Genomic DNA, 12,265 nt, shown 5'->3' on the forward strand with positions numbered 1-12,265 from the left:
TGATAAACAGTCTTTTCCGAATGTAAGGTAGGGATATATTGTGCACGACACCCTCTAAGACTTTCCCCTGTAACACAGACTACATTTGTAAGAGTGTGAATATTTTTGGTCAGGCACAGTAGTACACACCTATAATCCCAGCACTTAGAAGGCCGAGACAGGAGGATAGCCCCTCTGGGCTATACAGTAAGTCCCTGTGTCAACTAGAACAAAGCAAAAGCAGACACTTTTTCACAGATAAAGGGATACTGACAATTCCCCACTGCTCCCAGGACAGGGGTCATCACAGACTCTTCATTTCCCAGAAAACACTGGGGTCACCTTCACAGCCCTCCCAGAGATCCAGTCCAGAAGCAAACTTGCTAGTTGTGGGCTCGGGGACTTTGCAGACTTACCCTTTGGGACTAATTTCTAAAGATGGGTCCCCTTGCTTTCTTCAGCTGGCCTATCCTTGTGACCCTAGCAGAAAAAGGTCAGTTTACAGTGGGTCTGCTGCCTCCCACAACCCCGGGAAGTCAGCACATTGAGCAGGGGTGATCGTGGGTGTCTGTGTGACTGTGCCCTTGACAGCAACAAGCACCAGCATGAGGCCTGCTGGCCAGGCATGGAGGGAACTGAGTGCAGCTAGGAGCCTGCCCAGGCTGACGTCTTTAGACTGGTCTGTTCTGACTTCCTGACAAGGGCCCTGCACTCCCCTGCCTCCCTGTCTGCAAACTCCTTGGGCCCAGCCTCCAGTGGCAGCTGAGCTTCAGACAGGGCTGGTTTTTATGACTGGAGCTGTCGGCTAGAGAGACATGTTTTAAAATTCATGACCTTTCCCATTAGGGTTCACAAAACAGATCAGACTTGGAGATGAAAGCTGAGTTGATTCTTTCACGGGTGTCTTGAGCCCCCCGCCCCTTGTACCCATCCCTCCCTTTGACTTCTCTCTTCTCCAGCCTTTCTTCTCCATTGTCCTCTCAGATATGTTTTTAATCCTAAGGCCAAATGAAAATTGCCCTGTCTCTAAACAGATGCTGCATGTAGCCTGCGTCAAAGATATCTCCCTTGATCAGGTGGGGAGAGCCCAGCCAGGGGACAGCTGTCCCAGAGAGATAGAGTCCAGTTCGGAGTTAAAGGGGAGGCAGGTGACAAGGGGCTGAGGAGTAGAAAAGCCCATTCTGGGGGCAATCCTAGTCTGAGGGAGGCCAGGACACAACAGGGACCATATTGAGGCCAAGAACCATCCTACAGTTCATGTCCCGCCAGGGAAATTAAAGAGGATGTTTGCTTCCTGTCAAGGTATAAACAACAACACAGTTCCCAGGAAATCAGTCCTCGGCTGCCCCTCCTTCAGCATCTCGCCTCCTGGGCTTCTCTAGGGAGCCCAGTGAAAAGCCATGCCTAGCAGCCTGGTTTGCAGGAGTACCAGAAGGACTCGAGGTCCAGCCATGCACAGGAAGCCTGCGGATTCTTGCAGCTGCAAGGAGTAGCTAAAAGAAGAGATGAGAACTCCGCTGACACCAAGGACTCATTACAGCCACAGTGAGAGAGAGCGTCCATCTCCTGAAGGAGCGATGGATAAACTTAGAGAGAACGGATTCATGAAATTCTCTCTACGTGTATCAGCTCAGGTGATCCACACATAAGCCTTAGAAAGTAGATCTTATCAACCACGGGTCCTGGTTAATCCAGAGCATCAACTCAGCCACAGCACCACGTACTTGGTCAAACACCTGCTTAGATCCGGGTATGGAGTTAATTTGGGGGTGAGATTAACTTCGATGTCTTTGAGTAAAATAGATTACCCTGTAAGTGAAAACCTTCTTCAGTCAGCTGAAACCCTTAAGGGAAAAGAACCAATTTTCTCCACAACCCTCAGGCCCCAGAGGAAATAGAAACTGGTTTAAATCTTCGCATTTGGGCCACCACCTCAGCCCTTTGCTGGGTGTCCAGTCCGTTCATCCACTCTGCCGATCTCAAAATTTCCACCACAATGCCATTTCCTCAAGAGAAACACCCTCTCCTCTTCATGTCTCCCCAGAGAATTCTAATACCCTTGCTGTGGTTTGGCTGTGTCCCCAGAAGTTCACGTGCTGGGAACGTAACTCATGCACTGGCGGTCCCTGGAGGTGAGGGCATCATTAAGACTGGATTCAGGAGGCCAGGAGAATGGGGTCCCACACAGTGTGTATGACTTAAAGAAGAAGAAGAGAGGGTTCCCCTTAACCTCTTTCCATTGCTCTCACGAAAGATCTAAGCTAACACTTACATGGGGGAAAGGCTATCTTGGCTCCTGGCTTCGATGACTTCAGTTAGTTATAGGGCACTGACACTCTGGGCCTGTGGCAGCACCACACACCACTGCCGTTGGTCTCTTTACTCTTCAATAAATATATGGAGACTTATTCTTACTTTTGAACGCCTGGCCTTAACTTAGATTGTTTCTAGCCAGCTTTCCTAACTTAAATTAACCTGTTTCTCTTCTTCTATGTTATGCCTCTGGGCTTTTTACCTTTCTTTATTCTATATACCTTTCTTTCCCTCTTACTCCATGGCTGGCTGTGTAGCTACCCCTGGCATCCTTCTTTTCTCCTTTTCTCATCCTGTCTCTTCTCTCTCCTTATTTATTCTCTCTTCTTGGCAGCCCCACCTATTTCTCTCTCCTGCCTCCCTATTGGCTGTTCAGCTCTTTATTAGACCAACAGGTGTTTCAGACAGTCAAAGTCACACAGCTTTACAGAGTTAAACAAATGCAAAAGAACGCAACACATCTTTGCATCATTATACAAATATTCCACAGCATAAACAAATGTAACACATCCTAAACTAATATTCCACAACGCACCACAGTCAGAATGTCTGGGGCAGGAGGTCTGACCTCAGGGCAGCCAGGAAATTGTGAGGGAAATAGGGAGGAAGTTGGGGTACTTTGTTCTTGGACACCCCTCAGTGACATCCTTTCTTACCCTGGGCTCCACCTCCTAGAGGTTCCACCACCTCTAAATTAAGACACAAGCTCCCACACAAGCTTATAAACCACAAACCTCGCGGACATTTCTAAACAACAGTACAGGTGAGTAACGCAGCAGCCAAGGTCCCAGCAGTCATCAGGACTATGCTGTTAGATCTCCCAGCCTCCCAAAATACAGAAAATAAGTTTTTCTTCCTTATAAATGACTCGCCTCAGGTATTCTGTTATGGCAAGTCAAAGGAATAAAGACAACACCCATTTTGCAGACGAGGAAACCGAGGCACAAGCAGTTTGTGATCCTGTCCTGTATCTTGAGGCTCCAGATCAGGCCACTTGCTAAGACACGTGTAAGTCATGATTTGCCTCACAGGAAGTGACCTCACAGGAAATTAAAGGTACTGTTCTACCAGCAAACCGCAGGAGGGGAGCAGTAAGAATTAGATGTGTGTCTGTGGACCGGTGTTGTCCGTTATCCGGCTAGGCTGCGCTTTGATCTGTGACTTTAAGTGTGTGATTTAAATCTCGCTGGGGCCTCTATTATCTTAATCTGTAAAGTACCACGGAAACTTCACAGGCTACCGGTGGATTAAAGGGGATAATTTCATGTGCCAAGAGTCTTTCCCAAGACAGGAATGTGAAATCATATGGATCGTGTGATTAGACAATAATTCCCAACTCTAACAGACAAAGGACCCACTTACCTGACCTACCAGGAAAAGTCTCCTATAAATGGCTCCCTCTTAAAAGAGTTTCCTCCCCAAGTCTCTTATCTGTGTACCAGCTACCCACGTGGGTATCTAAGCTTAGATCCCACCCCCCTGTGTTCACAGCCAGACAGTCTGGCTGTCCCTGTCAGGAGTGGATTCCCACCTGGCGCCAAGACAGCATGAGTGGAGGAGACACCACCTCCAACAGGGTGCCCTTGAATCTCCTGTACCTTGTCATAACCCTGCACCCAGCTTGAGGCTTGTTTGACTAGGAAGCCCAGTACACGCCTCAGAATGGGCTCCGCGGTCCCCAATTCTCTCTTAATTTTCACTTTAAGTCATTTCCATTGGCTCGTATACTTATTTGTGTCTTACAGATGCACAACTGAAGTTTCCAAAGAAACTGCCACATTCCAGAAGAGGCGAGATCTACCTCCACTCTCTACAAACACCGAGAGAGCCTGCAGCATATGGCAGGAGGTGCCTGTGCAGGAACAAAAGGATGCGGTCTGTGAGATTCAAGTCAGGAATTTAATCTTTCTCTGAATGGGTTCCCACACACACACACACTAGGGTGAAAATGGGCAGATCTCCCTCTGGGTCCCACAGTATTGAAGTTCCAGATCCTTCGCTCTGCTAGTGACTTCTACCAGCCCTGATTCTGACTTTGGCAAAACCTTCCAGAGAGCCATTCTATGACATCCAGAGAATCTAACTACCATTTGGTACCCATAACCTGTATGACCTGCGGAGGTGGTAAAGTGGCTTTTGATTAGATAGGGCCCAATCCGCAGCCGTCCTCAGACAAAGGATTCCAGCGTTGATGATGTAAATGATGACAGAAATGACATGGGAAGTATAAACAAAGCAATAGCTCTTCAAGTTGGACTTCTTGCTCTTGCCGTCTCATCCCCAGTGCCCAGCTGAGCCTCGCTGCCAGCTTGGAGCTGCAGCAGTGGTCTGATGCCAGTTTCTCTCGGGGTGCCACACTCCCTGACGTGTGCCATCCCGCCTAGTCTACTTTAGCTGTATCGGAATGAAAAATGAACGGGAAGTAGATCTTGCTGCTAAAACATATGTGTCAGAAAATCATTATGAGTATTAAAGTACAGCAATAAAACGAACCAGAACTAATCTTGCAAATTAAGATCCAATAAATTCTTTTTCACGGACACACCTTTTCTTTTTGGAAAAGAAAAAATGCAAAATAAGACTGGGTCCAGCTGTACGAAAGCGGAGTGTGCAGCTTTGGTGGCTGGAATTGGGAAGAGGTAAGAAACTAGAAACCTCAACATGATTGATACACAGGTATGTATTCTTGAGGGCAGGGGCAGAGGCCCAGGAGTGGATGGTTACTGCCCCTGTGCCAAATGCCATAATGATCCGTTTTTATGCCAGCGTACCTATGTATTCTTCAAGTACAATTTATGTATACACATTCCCTTCCCTCTCCCCGTACCCCACCCCTTCCCCTTAGCTGGGGGTTCTGCTGACATAAGAAACTAGTAAATTTCTGATAAGCTCTTATTTTGGAAGAGAGGACACTGTCGTTCAAATTAAATCTGAAGCTATAAACAACCCATTGGAGAGTTGCCTGCTCACTGGAATAACAGGATAGCCCCCTCCCACCCCCAACTCTGCAGGAGAAAAGAGTCTGTAATTAGTTCATTGTCCATGAATAGGCACAAAGGAGGCAAAGCCCTGGACTGGGCTCCCTTTCAAGGGAGGATCTTGGGGCAGATGTTAATTAAGTGAGTAACTCCTACCATCTCCTGGGAACGCCGAGGAGCTCCGCTCCCCTCCCAAGGGGGACACTGAGGAAGGGGTGTACCCTGACCAAGGACATACAGAAAGGGTCTCCAAAGAAGAAGACGAAAAAAGAAAAAAAAGAAACCGAAAACCCACGATCCCTCTCCCCGCTGTCAGCCCTCCTGCCGCTGGCACTGGCAGAACATTCCAGAGCAGTTCTTCGACACTCACCAAACCGAACTATTTATAGCCACGCAATCATTATAAATAAATCTGTTTATACCGTGGAGCCTTGGCCCTGCATGACTTAAAACTCTCGGCTGGCAGCTATAAATAGCTGTTACACGCTCCAGTGTGACGACTGACGGATACGTCCTCCAATTGTGACAAATAATGACACGTTTGTTTGACAAACATTCCGCTGACATTCATCTGATTTTGAATAAGCGGTGCTGCTTTCTTAATTTGGTCCCTGAGGCCCGGGATCTGGGAGACTTCCTTTATTCTCCCTCCCTCGCCTCCTGCACGGGAACTGTCCTGCAGTCCAGGGTTGTTTTCTCCCCCTAATCAACTGGAAGGGATTGAGGCCGTTTAAGGGGAAGCTTATTAAATCCACTGTTTCTCTCTCGGGACAGTTCTGCTGTAGGGGCTCTGCAAGGGTCTGGGGAGTTTTGTTAATGACTTGAGAGCCAGAGGGAGCAAGAAGGGAATGAGTGCCAGGCTGGGGGTGTTGGGCAGTACAAGATACAACAGGAAGAAATGGGATTGAACCTAAAAAGTCGGGATCTCAAGGTTTCAAGGAGGATCTGGGGCCTGGATGCTCTCGAAGTCACTTAGAAGAAAACAGTGAAAAACAGGTGTGTGGGCAGAGGAGCTCAGAGCCTCCCTGTTCCTGCTACAGAGAATAAGATGAGGCCTCTGGACCCTGGGGTCCCTTCTCTAGGTCAGCTGTTCTATGCACGCACCCCGAGTCACACAGGCTTTGTTGCCTGTCTGAGGTAACAAGGTCCTTATGCTGGAAGATCTGGGATGAAAGACTCTGCTATAGAACTAAGGTTCCACCTCCCTGCCCAGGCTCCGTGTTCATCAGGCGACTTACTTCCTGGGAAGCTCTTGGAGCCGTAGCTGCCTGTGGCCAGCACTCTGTTCAATGCTGGCAATGCGGGAGCAGTCCGTACCATCTCCTCCTCTACTGCTGTGTCAGTGATGACTCTGCAAAGGCCACTGGCACTGGCACTCAGTGTCCTCAATGAGCATACATTCTTTGTGCTAACTGTTCATAGCGTCTCATCTTCTGGTGTATGTTGTGTGTGTGTTCTGTGTGTGTGTGTGTGCAAGTTCATGTGTACAAGTGCACTAGGCCCTATCTCTTAAAGGTCTATCGCATCAACCCTGTTACACAGAGGTCCAAACTTCTAGCACCCAAACTTTGGGGGACACCCTCAAACCCTATCCGAGCTACAGTAGTAACTACAGGTGCAGAGCAGGCACCAGAGCCTTCTTCAGTTCTGTCCCCTAGTTCCCTTGCTTACCTCACCACCTTAGATCTGCTTCTCCTCTCCTGAAAGTAACCCCCCTATCCCATTGGGCCCCATCTCCCTAGATTACTGAAGACTCATCGCCCTGGCCAGTCAAGTCTTAAAAAGCAGCTCTACCCACTTACACAGTACCGCTCTAAGCTCTGTCTCACAGTGGGCTCCTCGCTCATCCCAGAGTGCATGCCCTCAGACGACCTGGTCCCCTCCTCTACCCTGACTCACTTTCTGGACTTCTTGCGAACGCCTGTGGAAGCCACAGCTTCCACAAAACTGGCTAGGGAGCTGCCTGCCTCTTCCCTGGATCCCTGCCCCCTTATCCCTGGCTCCCTCTTAGTCCCAGCCTGTCTTAATCCTGCCTTGCAGTGATCTGGGAATTTGCCTAGGTTTAATCCTCTTTCCCAGTGGTCAGGGGTGCGGGGCATGCCCTTAATCATTTTGGTCCCATCTAGCCTGGTGTCTACCTACAACGGGGTAATTATAAAACAATTTCCTAAAAATGCAAGGAAACAAACAAAATTAAAAATAAAATAAAATGACAACCAAAACAAAAAGCAAAACCCAGCAGCCAAAGCCGGTGCTGAAGAGATAGCTCAGCTGCCAAGAACTTTCTTGTCTTGCAGAGGACCTAGATTTTGTTCCCAGCACCCACATGGCAGCTCACAGGGGTCTGTCCCTAGAGTGTCTGCGGTCCCTTGCATGAGCTCATGACAGAACCCAGAACCGGGCACATCAGAGCCCATGGAGGAGAGGCAGATGGGAATGCTGAAAAGCTAACCACCAAAGTGCAAGCCCACAAATTAAAAACTCCTTAAAGAGCCAAATCCTTGCTTAAAAGTTGGAGGGGGAAGGGGGAGGCCTCGGGTCCCTTTGTGCATTTCCGTATTAGCACAGTCACACTTGGCCATGCAGATGTCAGTTCCAATAAACACCAGGGCTTTCCAGGGCCCAGCCTCTAATTGAAGGGATTGTTACTGTTGGTGAATGGCTGGGGAATCAATTAGTGGAGGGCAAACCAGTTCATAAATGCTTGCTTTGTAAGGGGTCCTCGCGTCCTGGGGACCTCCACGCCTGTGGCCAGCTCTGCCCCATGAACCCGTGCCAGCAAACGGTATTTATTATCCTTGTCGGCTTCACCTGGAGATGGACTTCCCCTGCCTTGGCACAGCCAGGTTTGTTTCTTCCCCGCCCAGGAGGCATTATGGGAAAAACTCCCCCGGAGCTTCTGGTTCTTGTTCCCGCAGCCTGACTTAGTTTATGAAGAAACGCTTCATTTGCAAGTCAGGGATGGAGACGGGAGTGCAAGTTTCGCACAGCCCACGCCGTTCCCGGTTTGTGTGCAGGTTCAAACATGTGCTCACGCGCACCGCCGCAACACCACGTGCATACACACAGCTGCTCAGATCTTTGTTAAGCTGTGTGCAACTGACTCCAAACCCAGTTCTGAGCTGGATGTGGCAAGCCGATTCTTCAGGTAAGCTATATAAAGCCTAAGATGATGCGGGAGGGGCAAGTCTCCCGAGCCCCCTTCCTCATGTAAAGCACCCAGGACTCAAAAGAAACACTGCATGTGATCCGAATTGAGCGGATTGAACCAGCTCCTGGTTTTTGCCTTCTACTCAGGGTGGATTACCATGGATGCCATCTTGAAATCTCAGCTTACAGCTGTGGGATGGGAAGGACTCTTTGTGCTGTTAAAGGTGGTAGAATTAAAGATGGGTTTTTACAATTGAAGAATTATTTTCTTTGTATAGTCTCTGATGAGGTGTATACATGCTCATGTTCTATAGTGAAATATGGTTTATAGCTCCCGCCCCCACTCCAATGGGCGCAATTTAAAAAAAAAACCTCGTAGTTTCATAAAAATCCTTCTAGATCAGTGGTTCTCCACCTTCCTAATGCTGCAACCCTTTAATACAATTCTTTACATTGTGGTGACCCTCCCAACCATAAAATTACTTCCGCAGCTACTTCATAACTGTAATTCTGCTACTATAATATACATATTTTTGGAGATAGTGGTTTACCAAAGAGGTCGCAACCCACAGGTTGAGAACCACTCTAAATTCTGGGTGTAGCTTTGGCAGTTTTGTCTGGTCTTAAAAATGACTGAGTCACAAAGGTGTCTGTGACAGTCCCTGAACTGAGATCTTGTTCCACACTTCTGGTTGACCTTAGATGAGGAAAAGTAAAGGAAGGATTTATTCCTGGGATTTCATCTCCCCTCTTTGGCGGCTTCCTCCCTGCTCCCCCGCAGGGCTCTTCTTCCAGCTCTCACACTCTCTGCTTTGCTTTGGGTGAAGGTCTGGCATCAGTTATTCACACTGTAGAATGAGCTAACTCAGTCATCCCTAACTCCAAAGTTAGGCATTAATATTTACATTTTTGTTCAGCTAATATTCAGTTATGTAATAAAAGGTACAGGCATCCCTGAGGCCAGACATCTGTGGGAAAGGCAAGTCCTGGGACCAGCCTCGGAGCTCTGGGATAAATCTCGCCACTTTAGCTATACATCACCATTTATTACCCCTGTCCCTTCACAAAGAAACCCCTCTCCGGGGATACTGCTAAGAGAATGGTGACAGATAATGTATCACCCAGCAAAAAACCACACAGAAAAGTAAAACTCTTGAGACCAGTACATAAAATGATACTTTCTCTCCATGGACATTGAGTGACAGTGAAATAAGAATATATTTATAAGAATCTATCATGATTTGTGGTGCTAGGTTTTGAAAAGAGATAAGAAGATAACATCCCAGAGAAGTGACATCTTTGACGGTCACTCGCTGATCAATGAACTAGTGTTCGAACTAGTGGGATCATCTCGGGCTCCTCATCAGGTCTCTTGTTTCAACGCATGAATTTCCAAGCCAACTAATGCAATGGCAGGAAAACTGGCCATCCCTCGCCAGTGGAAGTCACAGACCAAGCTGAGTGTGGCGATGCGCTCCTATAAGTCCAGCTCTCGGGGTGAAGACTGGAGGATTGAGAGTACAAGCCCATCCTTGATGACAAAGCTTGTCTCAAAAGGGGAAAAATGGAAGAAACAGAAAGAAGAAGAAAGGCTGAGAGCAGTCCCCACAGTGCTCTGTCTCTCCTCAGAGGAATTCTTGGCAAATATGCTTAGCGGTGAGGCTGAATGAGAAGACAGCGTGCTCTGACTGTGTGAGCCTCCTCTGTGTGTCAGAATATGCTCTCTGAGAGCAGAGCAATACAGAGAGAAACTCAGAAAGGGCAATTGCCTATCACTGCTGTCTTTCCACTATTCTGACCCACACCCCAGGGCAGTTAAGTCCTGTCTCCACACACTGCCAAGAGCCCAGAGAAGGTCAAGTCCTCTGAGGTCCCAAAAGAACCCTCTGATGTTGATATTTCAGGTGGAGGACATTATCTCAAAGCAGAGGGATGATGTCATGGTGGTGTATTCTGTCACAGGTAGATAACTCAATTGACTCAGGTTTGTGGTAGACCCAGGGTCCCCTCTGCCAGGCCCAGCATGGACATGTCCCAAACCCCCATGCCCAGGCTCTGTGCCTACAGTTTTCCCAGCATCGCCTTGCCTCCTGTCATCTGACATCAGTGGAGATGCTGGCCATGACCAGCCTGTATAAAACCCTTTAACTCTCATTTTAGAGATTTGCATTCAGCTACGATTCAGCAAGTGGTTCTTATGTACCAGGCTCCAAGCCAGGCTTTTGTTATGCAAAGAAAAGAGACAACATTCCTACTCTTGAGAAGGTGATATAGGAGAGAGAGAGAGAGAGAGAGAGAGAGAGAGAGAGAGAGAGAGAGAGAGAGAGAGAGAGAGAGAGAGAGAGAGAGAGAGAGAGAGAGAGAGAGAGACTCAGTACTAGGGAAGCCGAAGTAGAAGCTCTTGGATTTGGAGCTAACCTAAGTGAATTTGAGGCTAGCCTAGACTATATAGCAAGATACCATTTTCAAAACCAACCAACCAAAAGTCCAGAAATAAAAGAAAGGGAAGGAGGGAGGCAGAGACAGAGGGAGGACAGAATGACCTTTATCTGAGTTAATTTGCATGCAGGTCAGAGGGAAGAGTCACGCCTCCTTCTTCAGCTGAGTGGCAGAGAAAGTAACGCACCAGAATATCCTATGCCCAGCCACCTCCCAGGGCCAGGAGTGTCTTGTTGCAGAGCTGTGCACATGAGGCTTTGGGAGTCTTCCTTGTGGCATGTGGGGCATGAACCACCAGTCTAGCTGTGCCACACCTTGGCTGAATTACGTCACAGATGTCACTTCTTTGTCCTTACTTAGCTCACTTTCAAGGTCTCTTGTCATCTTAAGACTCTGCACCTGCCTTCTGCCTATGGGACGGGTCAGATTTCGCCTGTGCTAAGTTCCCTGTGCTGAGACAACCCTACCCCCTGCACCAAAGCTGGCACGAAATGATTCTGCCATACTCCCTCCTATACCACCACCATCACCAAACAAAATAGGAGATAAAATAAGAGCATGGCACATGACAGGACACACGTACTGGCTTTTTTCTTTGTTTTTTGTTTGTTTGTTTGTTTTTGGTCTACTTGACACAAGCTGGAGTTGTCTGATAAGACCTCAACTGAGAAAATACCTCTATCACAATGGCCTCTGGGCAAGTCTGCAGGTCATTTTCTTGATTAGTCATTAATGTAGGAGGGCCTGGTCCTCTGGTTAGTGCTGTCCCTGGGCAGATGGATCTGGGTGGTACAAGAAAGCAGACTGAGCAAGCCATGGCAAGGAAGCCAGGAAGCAGCATCCCTCCATGGCCTCTGCTTCAGGTCCTGCCTCCAGGTTTCTGCTTTGCTTGGGTTTCTACCTTGGCCTGCCTTGAGGATGGACTGTGGTCAGGGCTCATAAGACAAATGAACCTTCTCCTCCCCATGATGCTTTTGGTCATGGTCTTTATCATAGCAACCAAAAGCAAATTAGGATGAAACATATAGTGAGTATAATCCTAAGAAAGGCCTGCCTGATGATAGCCTGGCATATCATGTGATACAGGCATTGAACGGGCTCTTATGGATGGATGGATGAATGGATAGATGGACAGATGGCTAGATGGATAAATGAATGCTGACATCCTTCCGTATTAATTACTTTTATCCTTACTGTGACCAAATGCCTGACAATGGTTTTACCCTGTAAAGATTTGTTTCTTGTACTTGTTTAATAAAATGCTGATTAGCGAGTAGCCAGACAGGAAGTATAGGCTGGGCAACAGGAAGTAGAGGTGGGGCAATGAGAATAGGAGAATTCTGGTCAGTCTGCAGTCGTCATCCAGACACAGTGCAGGCAGGATAAGAAAAATACCCAGCCACATG

This window comes from Alexandromys fortis, unplaced genomic scaffold (genome assembly GCF_014885135.2).
Source record: "Alexandromys fortis isolate MF-2015 unplaced genomic scaffold, M_Fortis_MF-2015_v1.1 scaffold_1, whole genome shotgun sequence".
Taxonomy (NCBI): Eukaryota; Metazoa; Chordata; class Mammalia; order Rodentia; family Cricetidae; genus Alexandromys; species Alexandromys fortis.